The sequence below is a fragment of the Anguilla rostrata genome, chromosome 9 (genome assembly GCF_018555375.3).
Source record: "Anguilla rostrata isolate EN2019 chromosome 9, ASM1855537v3, whole genome shotgun sequence".
Taxonomy (NCBI): domain Eukaryota; kingdom Metazoa; phylum Chordata; class Actinopteri; order Anguilliformes; family Anguillidae; genus Anguilla; species Anguilla rostrata.
In genome coordinates, this window is record NC_057941.1 from 1062683 (window position 1) to 1089525 (window position 26843).

At 50.1% G+C, this 26843-nt stretch overlaps 1 long non-coding RNA gene and 1 other non-coding gene across 2 annotated transcripts; both read right to left on the reverse strand.

The window, feature by feature from the left end:
* Positions 1-287: 287 nt before the first annotated feature.
* On the reverse strand, positions 288-3171 carry LOC135262619 (uncharacterized). Its single transcript, XR_010332249.1, has 3 exons — positions 3023-3171; positions 2177-2284; positions 288-1440 (listed from the first exon to the last, which is right to left on the reverse strand). It is a non-coding gene; the product is annotated as an uncharacterized LOC135262619 (long non-coding RNA).
* Positions 593-664, reverse strand: trnat-cgu (transfer RNA threonine (anticodon CGU)). The gene has a single exon. It is a non-coding gene; the product is annotated as a tRNA-Thr (tRNA).
* Positions 3172-26843: the final 23672 nt, after the last annotated feature.

Below are 26843 nucleotides of genomic sequence, written 5' to 3' on the forward strand. Positions count from 1 at the left end.
GTTTTAGATTTATCTTTTTGATTTTTGTAATGAGGACTTGTAATAAGTTTTATTTATGATAACATATTTTTTATTATTTATTAGGCTGCCATGGTTCATCCTCATTTCACCACAAGGGGGAATATACATGTACCATGTTCCATTGGCTAAGGATTGCTTCCCTTAAATTCCTTATAATTTCATTACATAATTCCATTGCATTACATTTTATTTGGCAGATGGTTTTATCAAAAGCAACGTACAATAAGTGCATACGGAAAGTCACTGGAACAACAACAATACACAGGTCAGATTTTAATTATAATTTTAATTATCAGTTATCCATAGCCACAGACACCAAGTCTTGTTCACGCAGTAAGCATAGGCTAAGTCAGTATAGTTATGGGAAGTCATACACTAGAACCGAGGCATGATTACAAGAGATGCGATAAAGAGCTACAACCTGAAGATCAAGATACAAGTGATACAGGTGATATCTTTGATTGGGAGTAACCCTGCAGAGGAGTAGTGTTAAAGTAAGTCAAGGTACAGTTTAAAGAGATGCACCTTGATGCCAAGCAGCACACAGGTGAAATTATTTCCTGCAAAACCCAGGCATGGATGGGGATTAAACCCATGATCTTTGGTTTACGAGACCAATGCCTTACCACTTGGCCACCATGCCATTATGCAACAATGGTCATCATTTTGGTTTGTTTGTACAGAAAGAAAGCAGGGAGGGTAACAGACACAGAGATGTGATCGAAGGTGAGAAAGGACTGATGGTGGAAATCAAACCCTCTTCCATGCAGGGTATAACGTGACAGGTGTTTTGCGAGGGAGGAAAGGCAGAACAAACCGGAACTGAGCGGTCCTCGCTGTCTCACAGCAAACCACTGTGGCACAACATGGCGGAGTCGGCTGAGTGGTCCTCGCTATCTTACAGCAAACCACTGTGGCACAACATGGCGGAGTCGGCTGCCGCACAGGCTGCACCAGACATCTGACTTTCTCTTTCACTTCTAAGGTCACATTTACACAACTTTTCAAATATAACTGACGAGGTATGACTGCTTTGAAAATAAACGGCAATTATTAATTTTTTAAAAGAAAATATAACACTCAACGATATTTACAAACCAATGGAAATGAAAATAATATTTTTGTGGATGCAGTTGAACTGTGAAAGCTTACTGGGTTTAACTTTAAAGTGCTGCCCCCTAGTGATGGGAAATTTGAATGCATGCGTGACCTTTCACCCCATAGCATGGGTCAATGGGAGGATTCCATTGGAATGGTTCAGTTTGGGGTCTCTGAGGTAGATTCACAAAGGTTTATGAAACTATGGCTGCATTCAAATCTGAATGTTATGCTTTCTTCCTGACGTTCTCTTCCCTTGCTTCAAGGAGGGAAATCCACAAAATTCCAGGATGAAATATGGCAGCCAGCCCAAGTTTTGTTCTGGTTAATGAAAAGAGAATTATCCCCTAAACATTTTTTCATATTTGATTCCATATCTTATATTGTATAATTTAAAGTAAAACATTTAAATTTAAAGGCAACTCGCATGGTGCTTCAGTCCTCCGCCAGCTAGAGGTCACAATAGCCTCTTTGTCAAGCCCCATCTCAAACTATTATCCCATCTGCGCCACCGCAGTAATCTAAATTGATAAGTAATTACCACTAATTAAGCATTGGCAATGGGTAACAGTGATGTTTACAAGAGACACTCAGATTAAATTCAGTTCTATTGCTTGGAGATGTTGCAGTATTTTTAAACGTTGTACAGAGCCACAGAGTCTGCTGGGTTTTGTTTTTATTTTCTTAAGATTAGTGACTGGCTCAGACTCAGATCAACTGCTGTGCTACTCAAGTGCTGATTAACAATGAAAGCCAGCAGACCCAGTGGCTCTCCAGGACCAGGACCGAGGACCACTGGCTCAAACACATGCTTTTTGCAGCATTAAAGCTTCCATCCATCTTCACTTTCCTTCCTGACTCTCCCCATATTAGATCAATTAACTGTTTATACACATCTCAATTTGAAACGGAGTTACTTGACTGTGCTGTTGGAGTGTCTATGGCAGTGGTCTCCAACCCTGGTCCTGGACGAGCTACAGCGTCTGCCGGTTTTCATAGTGACTCTGCACTTCCTGAATCAATTAGAGCAGTTGATTGCACAGTTAACTCAACTCACCTGGTGTCTTTGGTCTCAATTGGGCACTGATTTTAAGGTGAAAACAAAGCCAGCAGACCCTGTAGCTCTCCAGGACCAGGGTTGCAGACCACTGGTCTATGAGGAGCCCTAGAAGATAACGATTGAAATACCAATTCCTACAGGTCACGTGGTGGACACAAACCAGCGGCTCTCTATGCAGCGTCTGAACTATAATAGGCAAGATTTTGAATGTTTGAATGTTCAATATTGAAAACCTGCAGTTTCAAGTAGTCTCACTAGAGGGCAGCCAAACACTATTAAAGTGTCTGACTCCGTTAAACCTGTTTGTTGCTCTGCTAACGGTAACTTCCAAAAATGTAAACTTCAATACGCTGAGATTTATCAGACAGCTGGATATGTGTATTGAAGGACCAGGAACTGGTTTCACGTAGGAAACGTCCTCATTTCTTTCCACAAAAATGTTCTGTTCTGACATGAACTTGTGACATTCCTTCACTAACAGGCCGGGGATCAACAGACACCCCCAGCAACAAGCCACTTATGTCCATATAAGCCTGTTAATATCAATGATCACAAAGGCAAGACTCTACATATTACATTTTGTACAAGGGTCTCAAGAAATGTTATCACCCTTGATAAAAAATAGCAAAGAAAGACATCTTTCTTTTGGGGTAATACAATAATTACTTGTTTAGAAGTTTCTTTTTATTAGGATGCAGGAAAACAGTTTCTCCATATTTTTTTGTTTTAATTACTTGTTTGTTCATTTTATACATTCTTTTTTTGCTCATCATTTTCAAGGCTATAAATAATTTTGTAGGTGACTGTATATAAAATGTGTTGAGTCTTGAGTCTTACCCTTACCCCTATGATCGTCATGCAGACCAAAGCCTTTCTTTCTTTATTTATCTCAGGGCTGCCTGACCCTTTAACTGGAGATCTACTGTCCTGTAGGTTTACACTCCAACTCTGAAAAAGCACGCCTCATTCAACAGCTGAATCTCGTTGAGCAGCTGATTACTAGAATCAGGCATGCCGAATTAGGGCTGGAGTGGAAACCTACAGGACTGCAGATCTCCAGGAGCAGGGTTGGTCAGGTCTGATTTAGCTGATTTCCCTCATGAGTTCCTTGACATTAATAAAATGCAGTGGAATTAATACTGTTGATATTATGTCAAAGCCTTTTTATAATCGTATGCTAATAATGAATACTAATCAGATCTGAGAAACCAATTAATTCCATCCTTAGTATTTTTTAAAGTTTCTGAACTATGAATAAGTAACATTTACCAAATATGTTTTATGTACAATGGAATGAAATCAGAATATGTTTTAAAACCTTAAAAGCAAATAAACATAAATAAATAAAAGTTAGAGATCTTTGGAATTGGGAGAGAATATGAGCACTAGCCCCCTATGAGCAAGACACATCATGCTCAATCAGCTTCCAGCCCATGGGGATTAGGCATCCTTCTGTCACACACACACACACGCACTCACACACACACGCACGCACGCACACACACACACACGCACGCACGCACGCACACACACACACACACACGTGGCGTGTGCGTCTCTTCCTGTTGTTTTAAATTCCACTTTTCTCCCCTGCCGCTTCCGCCCCTGACCTTTCACCCCCCCGTGCCCAGCTGTCAGCTGTCTCTGCCTGTGATAGCTTTCTCTCTCCCTCTTTCTCCCTCTCTTTCTCTCTCTCTCCATCTTTCTCCCTCGCTTTCTCTCTCCCCTTCTCCCTCTCCCTCTTTTTCTCTCTCTCCCTCTTTCTCCCTCTCTTAACTCTCTCTCCCTCTCTCTCTCTGTCTGTCTGTCTCTCTCTCTCTCCCTGTCCACCCCTCAGTTGTTTTTTCTCACTCATTCTCTGTTCCCTTTTCCTTTCTGATCTCTCTGTGGATTTTAAAGTGCAGTCTGAAGTCGGGCAGACGGTTGTACGGCAGAGTTTGCTCGCTGAAGGAGAGGAGCAAGTGGCCCTCTCAACTCCTTCATTACCAACACCCCTGCAAAAATATTCTTATATTCTCATATAATGTAATGCATTTGTGTTACAGTAGTATGATAATATTTGAAAGCCATGTATAATATTTGTATTTACTTATATTCCTTTATCTCTGAATGTGGACATCTTTGGTTTAAATGTCTAAAATAAGTATTGATAAATTATTTTCCCTTGTATTTCCTATGGATGTCAGCACAGTTGTATTAAAGTGTACCACTAGGTGGCGTGAATGACCCTCCTTCTGACAGTTTCCACAGTCCATGTGCCAGAGGCTCAAAGAGCCAAATATGTTAACTTTCCACAACACTTCATCTTTAAATGTGTAAGAGCTGAAAAAGTGACTTGGGATGAAATTTGTGCGTTTATGATTACTTTTCTTATCTAACAAAATCTGAATGAGAACATACAAATACATTTAATAAGTTAAAAAAGTTACCTTTTATTTCCAATGATTCGGAAATTGCGCTCCTTAAAGTTGAATCAGCTGCTATATTCTGAAATAACCCACGGCCACATAAACCAGAGTCTCTCTGTCCAGAAAAAGGTAAGTAAGTAAGACTCTGGCCTTGTTTGAGTGCCTAACAGCAGACTGACCTCTTCCTCATCTACCCTCCTCAGCCTCGGTACCCCTGCGTCAATTTGCCATCAATTTCTGTACGAGACGCCAAACAGCAGGGCTACCCCCCAAAAAAACCCCGCCAACCCTCCCATTCACCAGGCACCTCCGCGCGGATCGTCCCGGAGACCATTCAAATCGGCGATTCAGTGGGAGGCGCGCAGGGAATGAAAGGGAAACAGGAAGTGGCGACGCGGCGCTCCGAAAGGCGATTCAGCCGAGAGAGAGAGAAAGGGAGGATGTGAGTGACACGCGGAGGGAAGCAGCGGCGGCGTGGAGTGGCGGGGGGGGGGGGCTGGGAGGGGCCGGGGGGGTACCCCTGGAGAGGGCGGGGGCTGGGCGGGGTGGGGGTGAGTACCCCTGGAGAGGGCTGGGGGGTACCCTGGAAAGGATTGGGGGCTGGGGGGGGGGGGGGGCTGGGGGCTATGGGGACTCTCGCCTGTGTAGGGCTGGGGGCTGGGGAGGGGGGGGCTGGGGACCTGCGCTTAATGAGAAATTCCTGGGGATTTAGAGGGGTGCAGAGGTCTTCATTTTCTCACTGTGGCCACGGGCCCCCCGCCGGCGGGGGAGGGGGGGGTCGGTTCTGAGCGGCCTCAGAGAGAGCGGGAGAGCGCTATTCACGCGGGCCGGGCGGATTATGCATATGAGCGGGTCTGAGGAGCCGGCTCCCAAACTGGCACTGCTCCCCGCAGGAGCCCGCTTGCCCGCAGCCCAATTAAGAGAGCGAGCGGCGGAGAGGAGCCCGCGGGAGCGCTGATCCCCAAACGGGGCGAGCCCCTGACCCCCGCCCCCTCGCTGGGACGCCCCGCTGCAGCTGCCGCCTTGGCGGGGTCCCCAGGTGGGCCGGCGGGCGGCGGGAGATTGTTCCAGGCTTTTCCGTGGCCCGGCCCAGCCCGGTCCGGCACAAACACACCCCACTGGGGCTGTGATGGCTGTCCAGCGCAGAGAGACAGCACCCCCCGCCCCTCAGGGACCGCGCCCCCCCCACACACATCAGGGACAGCGAGGCCGGCCCAGCGGTGTGCTCGGTGTGGGGGGGGAGGCATGCAGTTACCGCCAAAATCTTAACCGCTGCAGGATCTTCCAGCTTCACACTCAGCTCCAACTTTATCACCATAACAAGGAGTCTTCTCTTCTGAACGATGCGCACTTTCCCTTTTAGAATATGCTGGACCCCAGGGTGAGACACATTCTGAAATTACAAAGCGCAAATAAACTATTTATGCTGCAATAAAAAAGCACCCATTTCTCATAATTGTATTATTTTGCAATTTGATGAAATAATTTTTGGATTATTTTGCTATGAAGAGAAGAGCAGACAGTAATTGTAGGGTACCTTGTATTTCCACATTGGCACACAGCAGTGGGCTCACCCTGGTATGAGTGAACGACCACGGACCGCTCGTGGCAGGAGGGTCATTTTCCACAACTGGAAATACAGCATGCTGTCGTGCTGCTGGTTAGCCACTGTCTTTCCCTTACTGCTGCTTACGGTCCAGAAACGTCCGGCAAGTTTAATATCACCAAAGCAGTTACTTAATAGAAAAATATATGAACTCCACTGCGTCTGGTTTATGAGGAGGTGTTGTCAGGCTACAGGCTCACCTACTGTGACTGGAACAGCAAAAATGTATGAGGTCCTGTTCAGGTCTATAGAGATGTTTTTAACTATATGTTTCAAAAGAAGTGGTCTATTCCAGCATCAGTAAGAAGGAATCAATATGAGTCCCAACAAAAGTTTAAAAACCCCCACAACACCTACGAAACAGCTAGTTCTGTAAAAGACGATTAAATTTCTACTGGAACCAAAGACAGTTTAAATCTCATTCCAAGACCAGACCAGACAGAAAAACAACGACACAGAAGACCAAACGCAGATCTGGCAGAAGCATCCTGTTTCTTTCTGTAGGAATTTATGCCATTTTGAGAAAAGAAAAGAGGTTTGCGTTAAAGAAGTCTTCCTCTCGCTGCACTGTCCAATTAATTAGTTTATTAGGGGAAAAGAGTTTTCACCTCCTTTGGTTGTTTCCAGACAGGTTTAATGTGCATTTAGGCGGGACAATGGCCGCCCCATTCATACGCTAAACGGGGGTCTGCGGAGTGGGCCGGCCCCGCAGTCAGCGCCTTAGACGCCGATTGAGGGGTACTGAGGCGTGACGGGCGGCCCCTCCCCCCGCAGCTCGCCCCCCCCCCCCCCCAGAACGCTGCCCGGGCCCGGAGGGGCTCGGGACACAAAGAGCGCAGCCGTGAAACTGCGCTCGTAAAAGAGCCGGTCTGGCCCCTGGTCGAGCCTGAATGGCGTCTCAGACGCAGCTCTGTGGGCTGAGCCCTGTCATCGCTGCACAGGCGCTACCCCAGCCTCTTTACTGGGGGGGGGGGGGGGTTATGACCTAATACTGGGGACCCCTTCTCCTATTCTTCCACAGGGTCCCATAAAGAGGCCCTGTACCCCCCAATAAAACCCCTCATCCCCCGCATGTAGCCTGCTAGCATGAGCAGATCCATTCAGACGTCAAATATCACAGCTGTAATTAAATAATAATAATCAGAAAGTCAAAAAGGAATTGAAAAGTTTAATTCCCCAGTAACTGTGCTCCACAGGCTTCTGCTGGTGGAAAATGCGCACTGTACACCAGTAGCCAGCATTTCTGCAATATCAATGGGTTTATGAATATTGGGAGGATTTTCCCACCGTGCCACTGTGCTGAAGCGTTTCAGCGGCCGTGTGCGTCTGAGAACGGCGGGCGGGTCTGGGTCACCGTGGAGACGGCGGGCGGGTCTGGGGCAGCCGTGGAGACGGCGGGCGGGTCTGGGTCAGCCTTGGAGACATCTATATATGGCATTTGAGAGCCTATCGGCGCGACACAGGCATAGGTTCATGATGTAGCAGAAACACTAGAGTGAAGTAAGGGGGACGGGTCTGGCGATTCTGGCGGTTCTGATTGATCGACGGGGAGTCACTCCAGGGTCAGAGCCTTCAGAACCGACGATCCGTGACAGGAGGACAGAGTGCGCGAGACATCAAAACCGCTCGTTAGACAAGCCAATAAGGCTCCTGTGAACGCAAGGCCGAGAGACACCGGGAGACACACAGAGAGAGAGAGAGAGAGAGAGAGAGAGAGAGAGAGATTGTGTGGAAGATAGAGACACAGAGAGAAAAATAGATTGTGTGGAAGATAGAGACAGAGAAAGAGAAAGAGACAGAGAGATTGTGTGGAAGATAGGGACAGACAGAGAGAGAGACAGAAAGATTGTGCAGAAGATAGAGACACAGAGAGAGACAGAGAGATTGTGTGGAAGATAGAGACACAGAGAGAGAGACAGAGAGATTGTGCAGAAGGTAAAGAAAGAGAGACACAACAAAGAACGAGGGAGACTGACAGGGAGGAGAGACTGACAGGGAGGACTGAGTCGCTGTAGAAAGGAAGACAGAGACACTGAGGTCTGGGAGCTAAGCAGAAAGACTCAGCCGGACGGTTTGGAACACATCATATGTCATTGACTCTGTTTTAAATAGTTTATTGGCCGTGGCAGTTACACCAGCCTGCATGCACCTGAGACACTGTTAAAGACTCTCCCAGAGCATGTGGGATAATGATTATACCCCTGAACTCTGGACCTGAGGGGTGGAGGTTAGAATCTCCGCTGGGACAGCTGTGGCACTGAGAAAGAACCTTCATGTGAATCTGTCCTGTAAAAGTATCTGCAGCTTTGGAAATGCATTACCGGGCGAGTATGTTGTAACATGGAAAAGGGTGGCTGGTCAGTAAATAAAACAGTGAAAATAGATGAGAGAGAGAGAGAGAGAGAGAGAGAGGGAGAGAGGGAGGGAGGGAGAGAGAGTGAAAAGCACAAGGAGATAGACTGAATGAAAAACGTGACTGATGTATGCTTTTTCCAGTACATCATCTTTGCTTGATTCTGAATCGTGTGCCTGTGGGACAGAGAGAGAGAGAGAGAGTGAGAGTGATAGAAAGGAAGAGAGAAAGAGAGAGTGAGAGAGAGAAACAGAGTCTCATAGACAATGATTGACAGGCTGAGAAGACATCTAAATTCCCTGGGAAAGAGAGGCTGTCTCTCTCTCTCTCTTTCTTCCTCTATCTCTCTGTTACCTGAGAGCTAAAGACAAGCATGGCTGACCTCTGACCTCTGACCCTGGACACAGCCGGTGGGAAGTCTCTCCCTTCCTGTGCTGGTTCCCACCGCGAGACTCAACACATGGAGCAGACCGTAATCTGTCCACTGGCTTTAAATTTGCCCCCTGTCACCCCACTCCCCCCCGCCCCCCCGCTTCTCAACAATGCCTCAGCTCGGCAGCCCCCCCCCCCCCCCAATCGTAAGTGCAGACGCCACCATTGATTAGAAATCGCCACGTCGCTGGTGTGCTCGGACCGGCTCAATGTCTCTATCAGCGGGCACGGCTGGGTCACCCCCCCGCCCCTGGCTTATTACTGGGCATTTAACTGCTTCCATTCCGCTCATTGTGCCGAGCTGCTTCACCGCTTCACATCAGCATTGTGTTCCGAGGTCCCCTGAGGAAGGTCCCCACCACGCGGGTGCTTCACGACTTCTTTAGAGTGTGACAACGCTGCAGCGACGTCCTCCACGCCTCTGTACCTTCAGCTCTGACACGCACACTCTGACAGACTGACAACTTGTTCAGTGCTGAGAAGGAGTGCGGCTCATTTACAAAACATTTTTTCTTCGTTTTACAAGATCTTAAAAAATTGACCTTGGCACTCTTACTTGTGCAATTGAATCAATTCATTTTAAAAAAACGGTGGTGGGAATCACTGCTTTAGATTGTAATTAGCATGTTTACCTGTTCAAAAACAGCCTTTCAACCACGGCCTTCTGGGACAGAAAAGCTCTGCCACTGGAACATCCGGGGTGTGTTTCACTGACACAGATTAAGCCTAGCCCCAGACTAACTTCTCCATTAAAAACTCAATTTAGTCCAGGGCTAAGCTGAACATGTGTCTGTGAAAATGGTCCCCCGTGTGTTTAATGTCCCCTTGGATCTCTGTCCCACCTTATCGTACGGACCAGAGCCACTTTACAAAACCCTGAAAAATGTGAATGAGATCAAGCCCCCCGTCTCTCTCTCCCCCCCCCCCACCCCTCTCTCCCTCTCTCTCTCTTTCTCGCACTCTTCCTGTCTCTCTGTGTTGATTGGTCCTTCCTCTCTCTCTCATATAGCCTGCGTTTGATCTGGGCTTTAATCTCTCTTCCCGATCCTGAGCTGAAGTCGTTCCGACAGTTTGACTCGCGTTCACCACCGTCGCTCGCACGGGAGAGTGAGCATCGACCGTGGGAGCGGGAAATGGCCGATACCTCTCCAGCAACCAGAACAGCTGGGGGATTTCTGCCAGAGAGAGAGAGAGAGAGAGGGAGGGAGAGACAGAGAGAGAGAGGGAGAGAGAGAGAGAGAGAGGGAGGGAGAGAGGGTGGGAGGGAACCAGGTTAAAGAAAATAATAGGTTGAAACAACACGTTTCGCAAAAACATGGATGGCCCTTTTTGGAGTTTAAACAAACACAGCGTGTGTCTGTCTGGAGGGGTCGTTACCTGCCCCAAACAGCTGAGGGGGGGGGGGGGGCATGCTCCCCGGGCTCAGCCAGGGCTGGTCTGGGCCCAACTGTCACCTCTCGTCCCTGCGTGTGCTGACGGCCCCCCTGTGCCCTGCGCTGGGGGGGGGTTGGAGGGGGGGGCTGTGCTGGAGAGACTGCAGTGCCTGTTTGTTTGCCCTGAATTTAAAAAGCACTGGCAGTTTGTTTTAATTACCCCCCCGCGGGGCTGGGGCTCCAGTTCCGTGTGTGAAACCTGGACCCCCCCACGCCTCCTCTCCCCCAATGCCACACCTCGCCATGGCACAGGTAGAGGCCTCCATTTTGGTGCACGTCGTCATGCCGACTGCCCCATGCTGAAGGTGCAAGTTCTCTCCTGGGACCGACAGCGAAGCGCATAACGTCTGTGGACTATTCCCAGGATATTAACATCTGAGGACTATTCCCGGTATATTAACGTATGGGGACTATTCCCAGGATATTAACGTCTGTGGACTATTCCCAGGATATTAACATCTGAGGACTATTCCCGGTATATTAACGTATGGGGACTATTCCCAGGATATTAACGTCTGAGGACTATTCCCAGGATATTAACGTCTGAGGACTATTCCCGGTATATTAACGTCTGTGGACTATTCCCGGTATATTAACGTATGGAGACTATTCCCGGTATATTAACGTCTGTGGACTATTCCCGGTACATTAACGTCTGTGGACTATTCCCAGGATATTAACGTCTGAGGACTATTCCCAGGATATTAACGTCTGAGGACTATTCCCGGTATATTAACGTCTGAGGACTATTCCCGGTATATTAACGTTTGCGGACTATTCCCAGGATATTAACGTCTGAGGACTATTCCCAGGATATTAACGTCTGAGGACTATTCCCAGGATATTAACGTCTGTGGACTATTCCCGGTATATTAACGTTTGTGGACTATTCCCGGTATATTAACGTCTGTGGACTATTCCCGGTATATTAACGTTTGTGGACTATTCCCAGGATATTAACGTATGCGGACTATTCCCGGGATACTAACAGACTGCACGCTTGTGTCTGCCCCTGCCCCCGCCTCCTCTCCTCCACGCTCAGGCGGGAAATTGGGACCATGTGTCTGCGCCACGCCGGAACAGCGCCAGGAAGGAGGCTCCCGCCGCACGGACAGTCTGCTCCTCGCACGGCGTGCAGACCTGCTGGCTGCTCCCTGCGCACAGCGAGAGCACATGCACTTCCTGTCCCGCGACAGAGCAGGTCGAGCGCAACCCAAAACAGCATTACTCACATCCATCTATCCTGAGATTATCTCTGAGGGCTTCGGAAGGGCTGCTCACGCACGGTCCTCATCCGTATCCTTCAGTCTGAAGGGTTATTGTGTCTCCTTCAGACACTGCTAAGCGCCAGTATGATAAAAAGCAGTGTTTGAATTCTTTGTGTGTGTGCGTGTGTATGTGTATGTGCGTGGATGCTTGTGTGTGTGTGTGTGTGTGTGTATGTGTGTGCATTTGCATGTGCATGTGTATGTGCGTGGATGCTTGTGTGTGTGTGTGTGTGTGTGTGTGTATGTGTGTGCATTTGCATGTGCATGTGTATGTGCGTGGATTTGCTGTGGTGCTGTGCGTGTAGTGCTCGCGTGTGAGTGCTAGTTGCTACAGCTGTAGTGCTCAGCCTGTGAGCCACTAAAGCCCTGTAGTGCTAGCCTGTGCTCAGTGCACTGCCCTGTGAGTGCTCAGCATGCCAGCCCTGTGAGTGCTCACGTACAGCCCTGTGAGTGCTCAGCCCTGGTGCAGTTGGCTGCCAGCCCTGTGAGTGCTCAGCCCTGTGAGTGCTCAGCGTGCACAGCCAGGCCCTGGTGAGCTCGCTGCCAGCCCTGAGTGCAGCCCTGTGAGTGCTCATCTCTAACAGCCCTGTGAGTGCTCATCTCTAACAGCCCTGTGAGTGCTCAGCCCTGGTGGAGCTCAGCGCTGCACAGCCCTGTGAGTGCTCAGCCCTGGTGGAGCTCAGCGCTGCACAGCCCTGTGAGTGCTCAGCCCTGGTGGAGCTCAGCGCTGCACAGCCCTGTGAGTGCTCAGCCCTGGTGGAGCTCAGCTCTAACAGCCCTGTGAGTGCTCAGCCCTGGTGGAGCTCAGTGCTGCACTGCCCTGTGAGTGCTCAGCACTGCTCAGCCCTGTGAGTGCTCAGCGGTGCACAGCCCTGTGAGTGCTCAGCCCTGTGAGTGCTCAGCGCTGCACAGCCCTGTGAGTGCTCAGCCCTGGTGGAGCTCAGCGCTGCACAGTCCTGTGAGTGCTCAGCCCTGTGAGTGCTCAGCGCTGCTCAGCCCTGTGAGTGCTCAGCCCTGGTGGAGCTCAGCGCTGCCGTCGGGGCTCAGCCGTGAGAGCTAATTTGCGTGGCAGTGTCACTGCCCTTGGTCACAGCTCGCCCGGAGGCTCACGGTGCACCCTGTGAGTGCTCGTTGTGAGTGCTCACCTGCTCGCCTCTAGCGCTGCTCAGCGATCAAGATGGCGGCTCCCCACGCCTCACGCTCTTGGACCCCCCTCCCGCGAGATGGGTCCCACGCCCGATTCATTCCGCACAGCCGTGCTCCCCCCTCCCTCTTTCACTCATTCCCTTTCTCTTTCATGAGTCTTCCTGTCGTTCTCTGACCTGCTGCAGAGATAACACGGGCAGTCTGGTCCCATGACTGCGGTTCTGGGCCAAGCGCTCATCTGCCCGTAAGACCGGGATTTAGGAGGCTATAAAAACTCATCACGCTCAGCTCAAACCCCAGGCCTCAAGCTCTTACTGGTTTTAATATCGCTCAGCAGTGACCTCCAGACAGGCTCATCTTAAACGACTCCTTCCCTGTGAATGGTTGCAATTACACACAAGCAGTGAAAAGGGTGCGCAGTGTGCTCTATTACCACTGACGCCAGAAACAAACAGAATTACAGTCAAAAACCAGCACATCAATAAAAAAGCACAGCTATGGCGCACAGTATGTGGGCTTATTTCTGTCCTCAGAAGTAGCCCATTGTCAGGCCTCATAGTCTGACTTAACATTACTCCCTGACCTAGCCTATGCTTAGCCTACTGTGTGAACTGGACTAAATGTGTTCATGGCTATGATTAACTGTTACATAATGAGTATTGTGCCTTATCGGACCTGTGTTTTGTAATTGTTCCAATGACCTTCGGTATGCGCTTATTATACATCGCTATGGATAAGAGCATCTGCCACATGAATGCAATGTAATGTAGAGATGAAGATGAGCTGAAATCAGTGGGCAGGATGACGAACTCCCTCATCAGTCCCTCTCTCTCCCTCTCTCCCGCCACGGCGCAGTGTAGTGGGGATGTGAGGATGTGGGAAGTGGATCTGGGATGGACTTCAGGCGAGTTTGCTCCTCTCACCTGGGTAAACAGGGCCAGCTGGGGGGGGGCTGTGGAATGTGAGGGGGGGGCAGCATTGGGGGGGGGGGGCACATCTCCGTGGGAACGTGCTGCCATACCTGGGTCAAGTTTATTTTTCCTGTTCGAGGGGGGGGGACCCAAACAGAGCAAACAGAGATCAGAACCCCGCTGGAGAAGTGTAAGAGAGAGTCAACAGGGATGGAGGGAGAGAGAGAAGGAGAGAGATAGATACTATTTACTGTAGTATGTTTTCTAATGAATGTTTAGCTTTTCAATGTTTAAACGCTTGCTTTGGCAATATGTACAGTGTTACGTCATGCCAATAAAGCCATTTGAATTTGAATTTGAATTTGATAGAGAGGGAGTGAGAGAGGGAGAGAGAGAGGGGGAAGAGAGAGAGAAGAGAGAAAGAGAGAGAGAGGGATGGGGAAGAGACAGGGAGAGAGATAGGAGAAGAGAGGAGAGAGAGATAGAGAGAGGGGAACAAAGAGAGAAGAGAGAGATGGGGAGAGAGAGGGAGAGAGAGAGGAAGAGAGATACAGGGAGAGAGAAAGAGAGAGTGAGGGAGAGGGACAGAGATGGATAGACAGAGTGAGAGAGAGGGGAGAGAGAGAGTGAGAGAGAGGGAGATGGAGAGAGATAAGCCGCGTTTCCACCAAAATTACCCGGAACTTTCAGTCCCAGGAACTACTTTACCAGGAACTAAAAGGTTCCTTCAGCCAATGGTTGTCTGCGTTTCCACCGGGGTCTAAAGTACCGCGAAGATTAGGCAAATTAGCCCACGTTGTCGTCGGTCCATCTGTCATATGATTTCTTCTGTAACCCCATACTACCACCGAAGTAGCCTACATTATTTTCTAATAACCGGGACAGCCCGGAGGGGTTTATTCCACTTACATACAACGGGTTAACAACAATGACTATATATGGTTACTTTTGTATGTATTGATTTTCATATATCCTCTCAAACACATTCATTAACAGCAGAAAACATGCACACGTTGTAAACAATTTGCTGTTTTATTACTTTCTCGTCGTCAATTACATATAGGCTAATCGCAAAATGACAAGAATAGAACGAAAACTCGGACTTGCGTGAAAATGTAAATTAGTAGTGATACAGCCACCGTTTGCTTTCCTTCGAAGTTACTGCTACCCGAGCAGCGAAGTGTGCCCTCCAGATGCGAACCATGCACCATAAATGAGTCCATAGTCTTCCTGGTCTTTTCGTGGAATTGAAAAATGGCAGTAAAATTGAGTAAAATTACGGCAGTCTGAAAAAGCTAAAGCGAAGATTACTAGAATTAACCTGTTATTTTACCCGGATAAAAAGTGCGGAAGGTGATTTCCAGTTTGCTTGTACTGTATCACCAATGTTAATTATGCAGAACTACCGCATACCTCACATAACTGTATCAAACGTTTTGAGTCAATTACAACGGGCTAACAAAGAAAATCCGGAAGAAAATATTCAGCAACCGAATTAATCCGTTTGAATGTTTTGGTAGCCTACGTAATATGGTGTCCCAGCACGAATGCTTAGCATTTTATAAAACGAATACTAAAGCAAGAAAAGAACAGAAGAGCACACGTTATAATTCCAAGACGTTGACAGGCTATAACCAAAAGTATGTTATGCGGCGCAGTAGCCTACAAGTGATTTGAAGTTATTATGAAAATAATTTGGTTTGCCGCTGCATATTTTCAAACATGGCGGGTAATGGCGGAAAATAAATACAACACAAATGCTACGAGTACTCGACCAATCAGAAATGTTCAGCGCTGCAAGCTCCACCCAAAAGGTTCCTGTACTTTCGGAAAGTACTACCCCCCGAGCAGGAACGTTTTGGGGGGTAAAACAAAGCCCCCAGAACTAAATTTAGACCCTAGTTCCTGCGGTGGAAACGCACTGAGTTCCTCAAAAGGTTCCTAGTTCCGGGGTATAGTTCCTGCGGTGGAAACGCGGCTTTAGATAGACAGCAAAAGGGGGAGATAGACAGAGGGGGGATAGATAGAGGGGGAGAGATGGGGGGGAGATAGACAGAGGGGGGATAGATAGAGGGGGGAGAGATAGAGGGGGGAGAGATGGGGGGAGATAGATAGAGGGGGGAGAGATGGGGGGAGATAGATAGAGGGGGGGAGAGATAGAGGGGGGAGAGATGGGGGGAGAGATAGATAGAGGGGGGGAGAGATAGAGCTTGTCAGCCTCTGGCTCTATATGGACTCTGATGCTGTAGACTCTCTCACCCCATCACTCTCCCAGAAACGCTGCTCACAGGAGGGACTCATTACCCAGCAGCCATCAGACCATGACTCCCCCCCCCCCAATCAGACCCTCCCCTCTCCAACCAGACTCCAACGTGGGTGCATGTGTGTGAAGCATTGGGAAGCTGGTCTCTTCTTCCTGACCACAGAACGAAGAAGCGCTTTCCCTAAAGTAAAGAGTGATGAACGAACCCTTCTCCACATGAACCTCACCCACAAACCACTGAATGAACCCTTCTCCACATGAACCTCACCTACAACGACTCCGTAGGCCGTAAAACAGGCCAGAGGGCTCACGTTTTAGGACTGAGCTGATTCCTGTTTGACAGACAAGAGGGCCTAATGTGCTTATGTTTAATGTTCCTTAAAAAAAATATATATATATATATATTTTTTTTAATCGAGGGCAAGAGTATTTAGTTTATATGGAAACATGATGTTTTTACTGGATCCTTTTCATTTTATTTTATTGCACTTGGGGCCTTGCATATATCTGAGTGGCGTCTCTGTTTCGTCTGCTCGGGTTCAACAGTGTAACTAAGTTTACAGTCGCTGAGAATAGTATTAAATGCTTAAAAACAGACTCACGCTGCTCCATAGCTGAGGGGCTGTTTCTGATCAGGTCCTGTAAGCGGGTTCACCTGCCCGTGTTCGGCCAGCCGGGGCGAGACATCGCCTCACGTCTCAGTCGCCATTATTCGGGCATCCCGGGGGGAGGGGTCTAAGGCGGGGGGGGGGAGGGGGGGGGGTGCGTTCACAGGCCGCACAGCTGCTCTGGCAATGCGCTGCCCTTGTCCTGGTTACTCTTTAACCACAGTGTCGTCCATTACACAGGGGACGAACACACAACCACACAATGGAGGAACAATGGCCCACAGAGAAGCGTTGCATTGTGGGAAAATGATCACTGTGGAAGAGTTAGGGGGCCCAGCAGGAAGTCTCAGCAATCAATCACTCGCTCTTGGCTGCTCTGACAATAATTAAGCATGTGCCCTTAAATATGAACCTTGATATATAAGGATTTAGACATGGCCGTGAATGATTAAAAAAAAAAATTTAACTAAAATGTCCCTTCAATAAACAAATTTACATAAAAAAGAAGCATTTTATCCCAGTGTTTTATCAGAACTCTTCAAACTGGATCTAGATTTTGCACGTTGTTAATAAACCTCAGTTTGAAACACTGAGAGACAGATGGCTTTCACACGTCTTATCTGGCTATCAGGCCACAGTCTCCGGGTCTGAGAGGCCAGACCAGGTCCTCCAGGAGTGACTTTGGCGGATAAATCAGCGGGAGGCTCAGATTACCGCTGTGCTGTTTACAGCGAGGCGCTCCTCTCTGTCGCTCCCGCCGCGTTTACACGCCGCTGCGCTGTTAGCGCACTGCTGCTCTGTTAGCGTGTCGCTGCTCTGTTAGCGCACTGCTGCTCTGTTAGCGTGTCGCTGCTCTGTTAGCGCACTGCTGCTCTGTTAGCGTGTCGCTGCTCTGTTAGCGCACTGCTGCTCTGTTAGCTCTGTTAGCGTGCCGCTACTCTGTTAGTACATCCCTGCTCTCTAAGCGCACCGCTGCTCTGTTAGCACATCCCTGCTCTGTTAGCGCACCGCTGCTCTGTTAGCACATCCCTGCTCTGTTAGCGCACCGCTGCTCTGTTAGCACATCCCTGCTCTGTTAGCGCACCGCTGCTCTGTTAGCACATCCCTGCTCTGTTAGCACATCCCTGCTCTGTTAGCATGCTGTAGCGAAGTTAGCGTGTCGCCGCTCTGCAGATCTGCAGTTGTGTTTCTAATTAAGAGAGAGACAGAGCGATGGAGACAGACAGGCGGCCGGGCCTGCCACCCCGCTGGAACATTCTGGAACAGCAGAGCTGTAAAAATCCCAGCGCCCTACTGGCTACAACCTCCCCCCCCCTCGCCCCCCACCCGCCCCAATGCTGCTTTATCTCTCCTGCAGGATTTTGGAAAGTCTTTGGATACTGCAAACCTGGGTAGCCAAATAAGTGAAAGATAAAATCGGGCCTACAGCACTTTTCCAGGTTGCGGTGTGTTCAGCCACACCTGGCCACCACTGTCAACCCCTGACCTCGCTCTCCCCCACCCCGACATGGATCCTCCACCCCCCAGCCCACATCAAAGCCCCTCTTATCAACCCCCGAGGGTTTGCCCCCTGGGGGGGGGTGGCGTGGGGGGTGTGGTGGGAATGCTACAGCTTATCTTCCAGGGAAGGACCCCATGATAAAGGCTGCTTCCATGAGTCTCCCCTTTATTCTGCCTCCGTTCCTCCTGGGGAGGTCAGCTGTGTTGTGTTATCAAATGTCACAAAGCTGATATGCTGTAATCAATGACCAGACACCATACACCCCCTCGTTTTATCAGTAACCTAGCGATGGCAATGCACCCCCCCCCCCCCCCACATAAACACACCTTCACTGGGTTTTCTGGACGAGTGTGTAGATCGGCAGACAGTACTGTGCTTTCACCCCACCCTGTGTGAGGTTTTGGTTGGACAGCTTGATGTGCGCAGTGGGTTTAGTGAGATCACCGCCCCACCAATTCACAACCCCCCACAACCCCACAACCCCCCCCCCCCCACCCCACAACCCCCCCACCCCTGAGTCCCTCTCCCGGAATGGGTTTATCTGCTCAGCTGGGACCCCAAAGCACAGGCCCGGTTTGGGGAGACAGTCTCCCCTCCGTACCCCCCCCACTTCTCTGCTTCATCCATGCAGCAGTGATAAGCCCCCCCCTTCAAATGGGCTGGAATCAGTCCGACAGCCATGACCACAGCTCGGGGGGGGGGGCGTTCAGGTTCTCTTTTCTCTCTAAAACAACAAAAGAAGGACCCATTTTCTCTCTCTGGGGCTAGCACATGCACACATGCACACACAGACACACATACACTATCACATACAGACAGTCACACACACACACATACACTATCACATACAGACAGTCACACACACACACATACACTATCACATACAGACAGTCACACACACACACTCACACACTAAAACTGAAGTGCTTCAAGCAGTGTGACTGAATAAATAAATCTGTCAGCGCGTTGAGACCTGTCAGTGTGATGAGAGTAAGAGTCCGTGAGCTCTTACAGGCACCGTACACAAATGTGACGCCATTCTGGGTCCTGTTCACGCGTCACAGGGGTCAAAACGAACGAAAACACCTCCATGATTGAAATTCTCTGCGGGACTCTCTCGCTGACTATTCTGCTGCAGGATAATAAGGTTCCAAATATAAGGGCCTCACTGTGTATTTAGCCAACAGGCAGCTTGTAGTCAGGAGGGTTACAGAGGGGCTCTCTGTGAACTGAACAGAGGGAAGTCAAAGGTTCTGTGTGTTTGGACCGGTTCCCCGCGGGACCAACCGCGTGCTCGGGTCGCTGTGTGGCGCTCCCTGTCAGAGGCAATTAAGCCCATTTCCATCCAGCGCTCCCCCTGTAAACACACATTTCTCACAGAAAACCCCTTTAATGGAGAGAGTGCCACGGCCACTGTGCCACAGCCAGCTTTCAATGTGACACTGTTTTTAAAGATTATACATATTCTGGAACTCGAAAAAAGTTTTCTGAAAGGAAATGGTTTACAGTACTGCTGTCAAAGAGCATTTCACAGTACACAAACCAGGTAAAATCAGAAACACCAGATGCTCCAAGTATATATGTAAGATATTGGTAAACAAATGTTTACAAATGTTAAACAAACGACAGACTTGATAACTGACACATAATGTTCATATATTGTGTTGTAGTCCTGTAGATAACACAGCACACTATAATGTGTGTGTTTTAGTCCCATAGATGATACAGCACAGTAGAATGTGTGTGTTTTAGTCCCGTAGATAATACAGCACACTATAATGTGTGTGTTTTAGTCCTGTAGATAATACAGCACAGTAAAATAGGTGTGTTTTAGTCCCATAGATAATACAGCACAGTATAATGTGTGTGTTTTAGTCCTGTAGATAATACAGCACAGTAGAATGTCTGGTTGTTAATAAAAGCTGTCTATGCGGCTTTGTCTGTAGGATGATATACAGCACATAAAAAGGGGTGGGCAGGAGAGCAGCAGTAGAGATGTGTGAGGTTGTGAAATCTAATTACAGCCTAATGAATCCCTGTGTTTTCAGTCCCTATATGACGCACAGCTAAATTAAAATGTGGTGGTAGGAGATGTCAGAGGCCAGGAGATGGGTGTTTAGGCAAGAAAAAACTGCACAGTCAAGCCTGGCTTAGTCCTGTTAAAGCAAAAGTATCCTTGATATCACCTAGAATGTCGGGTTAAAGGGGGCGCCCTGCACGGGCCCTGTTGTAGAGGATGGGTTACTAGGGCAATAGGAGGGGGGGGGGGTGGGTGGGTGAGGTGGGCAGGAACTCATTAGCCAACCCCTCCTCTCCCATACGCAGCCAGCCCTAACTAATCCTCCGGGGGTGGGGAGCTGTCGGCCAGGCTGGCGTGCGCGAGACACTGTCCCAGGCAGTCCCCCAGAGCCTGGCTCACAGCACTGTTAAAGCAAACAGCATCCTCATTATCACCTGGTCGGTGCCCCGCCGGGGTGGGGTGTGAACGCGTCGGCTGTCCGCGACTCGATGGCTTCGTTTCGGCGTCCTCGCTCCGCTCTCTCTCTCTCGCCCCTCGCTCCCGCTCTCTCTTCGCCCCTCCCCTCTCTCTCTTCGCCCCCCCTTCGCTCCCGCTCTCTCTCTCTCTCTCTTGGCGGTCCCTCGCTGTTTGGCACCTATCTGAGCCGTGGGTTAGGAAGAGGCTCTAAGTGGAGAGGCAAGGGTTTCATTAGCGGCGCAAGCAGGAAGTCATAAACGCCGCCACTGGGGAGGAGCCACCGCAGAGCCGGGGGCTTGCTGACGCGCGTGTGAGTGTGTGTGTGTGTGTGTGTGTACACATACGTGTGTGTGTGTGTGTGTGTGTGTGTGTGTGTGTGTACACATGTGTGTGTGTGAGTGTGTGTGTGTGTCTACATACGGTGAGTGTGGTGTGTGGAATTGTGTGTGGTAGCCTACATTGTGTGTGTGTTGGTGTGGTGTGGTTGTGTAACATAGTATGTGAGTGTGTGGTCTAAAACTGATTGTGGATGTGTGAGTGTAGATGTACACATACATGTGGTGGTTTGTGTTGGTTCACAACAGTTATGTGTTGTGTGTGCCTGTGTTGTCGTGTGTGGTGTGTGTTAGTAACTGCATTAGCCAGACAAAGCCCCCATGGTCTGACTAAACACTAATAATAAACCTGAAATCACACGAGTCAACTCATCTAGAACCACGCATAATGCTTCCCATGGCGGCCATGTTTTCTGGAGCTGGTAATTAAACCTGCAGCCACTCACCCCCTCTCTGGAACACCGCTCGTCCCCCTCTGGAACACCGCTCAGCCCCCTCTGGAACGCCGCTCAGTCCCTTCTGGAACGCTGCTCTTCCTCCTCTGGAACGCCGCTCTTCCCCCTCTGGAACGCCGCTCGTCCCTTCTGGAACGCCGCTCAGCCCCCTCTGGAACACCGCTCGTCCCCCTCTGGAACATCGCTCAGTCCCTTCTGGAGCGCCGCTTGTCCCCCAACAGGGCCTCCGGTGGTCTGTCACGGTCTCTCCGACAGGCTCCAGGAATCTCCAGATCTTTCCGGCCGCCGGGAAATGGGGAAATCTGAAAACACTTTTCCCGAGTTTCCCCACGCCCCATCAGCCACCGGCGGACTTCCTGAGCCCATTCTGACACCGCCAATTTGGCTTGGTTTACCTCCCTGCCAGGAACCATTACCGCCATCTGACCACGGCATGCCGGTCCACCCCAACCTCGGCCCCCGGCTCCAGAGTGGGACTTAGGAAAGAGGAAAACCTCCGGAAGGGAATTAGGATACCCATAAACCCCGGCACTGGCTACCCTCTGTCTGTGTAAATGTGAGCTGACCCCGCCAGTTTGTGGAACTTACACAGGGTGTTTTGGTTTTGCATCACCCCCCCCCCCACTCCATGAAAAGGGCTGTGGTTTCGCTGTTTCCTGCTGGGAGTTGTTTGTGTGTTTTGGAGGCCCCAGCCCTTATAAAGCAGAGACGCCGCTCGTGTAGAACGAGTCTGGGGGGGGGGGCTTCAGCGGCTCTCCACATGCTGCGCTCCCTGCCCGCTCTCGAGGGGGGGGTCGTGCGGGGGCTGCGGTCGCCACATTCTCCGGGGGAGACAGCCTGACGACAGCCTGACTGCAGTCTGGTACATGTGGCCTTCCACAGCCAAGAAATCTGCCCCGGATAGCAAGAGCCTCTCTCTTTCATTTCATCCCTTCTTTCTCTCTCTCTCTTTACTGGAGCGGAAGGAAGGTGAATGAAAGGATGGCTTCCCACAGATGGATAGAAGAGTGCAGGGAGTGAGGAAACAGTGCTCGCGCTCAGAGCAGCAGTCTGGTGTGGCGTTTAGGCCCGGCACTCCGCTGGTCAGCAACGCGCCCGTCTCCAAACTCACCTCCGCTCTTCGGAAAGCTCTGACGGTCGTGAGAACCGGCGATGTTCCTCCGGAAAGGATTGTGGGAAGTGAGGCTAGCGGAAGCCCCACTGCGCGCCGCTCGTCCTCCTCCTCCTCTTCATCCCTCGCCGGGGTTCTGTGACACAGCGGCGGAAAAAGGGATCAGCGGATTACTGATCCCGCCGCCAAAACTGAAACCAGATAAGTTTAAACCGCTCGGATCCTGTTCCGGTCAGCCGGAAAAACGATCCCGGAGGAAGGGATTACACAAGAGTGTGGGCTGTGAATTTATCCCCTTTTTCACACAGACCCGTTTCTCTCGCCTCCCGTGTTCTCAGCTGCTCTAACGTCTGCCTTCGTCCTCCTCGTCTTCCTCGTCCATGCAGTGTGATGTCTGGTCTTGGCAGAAGGTGTCTGTGCCGAAACCAAGCACACAAATCCAAGTAAATGCCTCATATGCAACGACTTCCTCATCTGTACTGAAGACTGCCTGACTCCACTGGATGCAAATTTCAGTCCTGACACAACTGAATAAATAACCCTGCACATGGATAATGACCACAGTTTAATAATAATGAATTTGCTCGTTGGTATTTCATGTTTTATACACTATGTGTACTTGAGTTTTTGTGTACTTGTGTGCTTGTTTTGGTGATGGGAAGCTCTAACATGCCCACTGAAGGAGAGGATAAGCAGCTGCCACTAAACAGGGATAGGGTTCTACTGCCAAACAGGGATAGGGTTCTACTGCCAAACAGGGATAGGGTTCTACTCCCAAACAGGGATAGGGTTCTACTGCCAAACAGGGATAGGGTTCTACTCCCAAACAGGGATAGGGTTCTACTCCCAAACAGGGATAGGGTTCTACTCCCAAACAGGGATAGGGTTCTACTGCCAAACAGGGATAGGGTTCTACTCCCAAACAGGGATAGGGTTCTACTGCCAAACAGGGATAGGGTTCTACTCCCAAACAGGGATAGGGTTCTACTCCCAAACAGGGATATGGTTCTACTGTCAAACAGGGGCAGGGTCTTACCGCCAAACCGTCTGCAGCCATGCGTGTTCTGGCCCCGCTGCGGCCTCTCGGTGCCCTGCAGGCCACGCGGGTCAGATCTGTGGTCAGGGTTCGTTTGCTGTCCCTGAGAAACGGAGATGTTTACTCATCTAAATCAAACGAAAGAGGGAAAAACAGAGGAAAACAAAATGGCAGAGTCCTCATGTGGAGCGTGTGGAGCGGGAGCTGGGTTTGTACCTCATTACAGCACTTGTGGCTGCGCCTAGTCGCACATAAAGACGTGTTCAAACACAACTGCCAAGGGCTTGATTACATCGTGTGAATAAATGTAAGGATTTTACTGGCATGGTTTACAAGACAAATGTACACGTGAAAAACAAGGGCGTTGCTGGGACGTGTAAGGAGACGATGCGACGCGCTTCATCGCCCGCGTGTGTAATTAGGAATATCCGGAAGATGGCTGCCTGTTTATGAGCTGCTTCTCCCTGCGAATTCGTGTTTGTTTTCTCAGCCGCACAAAACGCTGCTTTCTCTCTCAGCCACACAAATCCAGACACCTCTAATCCTTTCTTTTTTTGTTTAATACTGAAATAACCACTGAACACAAAACACCTCCCCCCCCTGGAAAAACTATAAATTGTTATTATGATGAAACTTCCCAGCCTGCCTTGCCCTGTTTAAAATCCTTCTGTGAATGAGCCTCTCCTTCAGCCTGCCAAACTAACCAGCCTGTGCAGCTTGGTTAGTGGGAAACCATTTTGTCTTGGTGATAGCAGTTTGAGGGTCGTCTTGGCGATGGCAGTTTGACGGTCGTCTTAGCGATAGCAGTTTGAGGTTCGCCTTGGCGATGGAAGTTTGAGGGTCGTCTTGGCAATGGCAGTTTGAGGTTCGTCTTGGCGATGACAGTTTGAGGGTCGTCTTGGCGATGGAAGTTTGAGGGTCGTCTTGGCGATGGCAGTTTGAGGGTCGTCTTGGCGATGGCAGTTTGAGGTTTGTCTTGGCGATGGCAGTTTGAGGTTTGTCTTGGTGATGGCAGTTTGAGGTTTGTCTTGGTGATGGCAGTTTGAGGTTTGTCTTGGTGATGGCAGTTTGAGGGTCATCAAGGTGATAGCAGTTTGAGGGTCATCTTGGCGATGGCAGTTTGTGGGTCGTATAAGCGATGGCAGTTTGGAGGCCAGACGAGCATGGCTTTATGAGTCTGTCCCATTACTCTGAGCGTGTTCTATCAGACCTCTCAGACTCTGCTCAGTTACCTAGCTACAGGAGTCCTGCCCTGCACAGCTGCTCCGCGGCATGCTAACACTTAGAGAACAGGAGGACAGAAACTAGCCAGGCAAAGGGGCTTCAGTAACATCAACAACAAAACGTGCATCACTACAAGAGGGTACACAAGCTCACAAATCATATTCTGTGAAGGACAATTTTTAAGCTGAGAGACTTGTACAGATCCTCTTCCTCTTCTCCATCCTCTTCCTCCTCTCCCTCTACTCCCTCTTTCTCTATCCCTCATCTTCCTCTTCTCCCTCCTCTTCCTCTTCTCTTTCCTCTCTCTTTCCCTCCTCTCTTTGCCTCTTCTCTCTCTGCTGAGGAAACAAAAGTGCATTGATAGGGGTGGCGGTGGTGCTGGGGTGGGGAGGTGGGGGGGTGAGTGATGGAGGGGGCGCTGGGGGGGGGGGGTTGGGGGGTAAGTGATGGAGGGGTGCTGGGGTGGGGGGGGGGCTGAGGTGGCGGTCAGGATGACTCCCGCCGGCCTCGCCGCGGTGGAGGAAGTGTGGAGAGGAAGTGGGAATTCAATCGCTCGTCTTCAAGGTTGGTTTGCGCTGAAAGCCCGTCCACCTGGTGTTCTTGCCGGGACACATTCCTGTCTCTGTTCAGATGCATGCTGGGAGACTCTGCCTTTGAGTCACTCTCCCCACCCCACCCCACCCCACCCCCTCCACCAGTGCAAACACACGGTCGCAGACTTTACCCCACCCCCCCCCAACCCCAAACGCACGCACAGCGCACTCCTGCTCTGTCCTGCCAGCTCTGCAGCCGACCGCCACCGCGTCCTTATCCCAGCCAGCCCGATCGCCAGGAGCGACTCATTTGCCTTCTAAACCTCTTACAAAAAGGCACTGCCGTCGCTCAGACCACAAGCGCCCCTTTACCCGCCCCCCCCCCCCACACCGGATCCTGCAGACAAAGCGCAGGCAGCCCGGAACATTCTGCCCCGGCAGCCGCCACTCTGAGTTATTTCACAGGTAATTAATGCACATAATGGCTGATAATGGAGGTTAAGCAGCACGTCTGCACACACACACACACGCTGCGCGCACACACACGCGAGCTGCGCACACACACGCTGCGCAGACACACGAGCTGTGCACACACACGCTGCGCAGACACACGTAAGGGCTGCGCACATACACACGAGCTGCGCAGACACACACGAGTTGTGGCGTGATGCGGTGGGCAGTGGCGCCTGGACTCACTTACACACCACACAGGAAACGGCAGCGCAGGAAGGAGCAGCGCAGGAAAACATGCGTCTGGCAGAATGAGCGGGTTTAGACAGAGTCACACGGCACACTTCCACACGCAGTCACATACACTCACATCAGATCGTCCGCTGACACACAGTCAAATCAAATCACCCGCTTTCACACAGTCAAATCAAATCACCCACTTACACAGTCAAATCAAATCAACAATTACACCCACCTCCACACTAGTCAAATATACATCAACATCAACACACCATGCGCACACACACACACACCCCACACACACACACCACACACACACACACCACACACACACACACACACCCACACACACACACACACACACACACACACACACACACACACACACACACACACACACACACACACACACACACACACACACACACACACACACATAATATTGTGTTGGCATATTTTTGTATGTTATGGGTCCAGTTGTCCAGGCTGTACAATATAAGTTTTAGAATATTAGTAGCGTAATATATAGTGCTGGGCAGTAAATCTCATTCATAGTGCTACATGTTTAACCCTGCGGTGTCTCCCGCCTTGTTTCTGTCCCGTCCAATCAGACACACTGCCTGTCCAGGACCCCTCAGCCTTATAGCTGTGGGGTCTGTCAACAGCACATCACACACATCCACCTCACTCAATCACAGACCACAGATCACAGCGCCAGGCTAAAGCTCTATAGCACAGATAATACTGCCAACCCCCAGTCTCACCCGCCACCCCCACACACACACACTAACACACACTCACACACACACACACACACACACTCATACACACACACACACACACACACACACACTAACACACACTAACACACACAT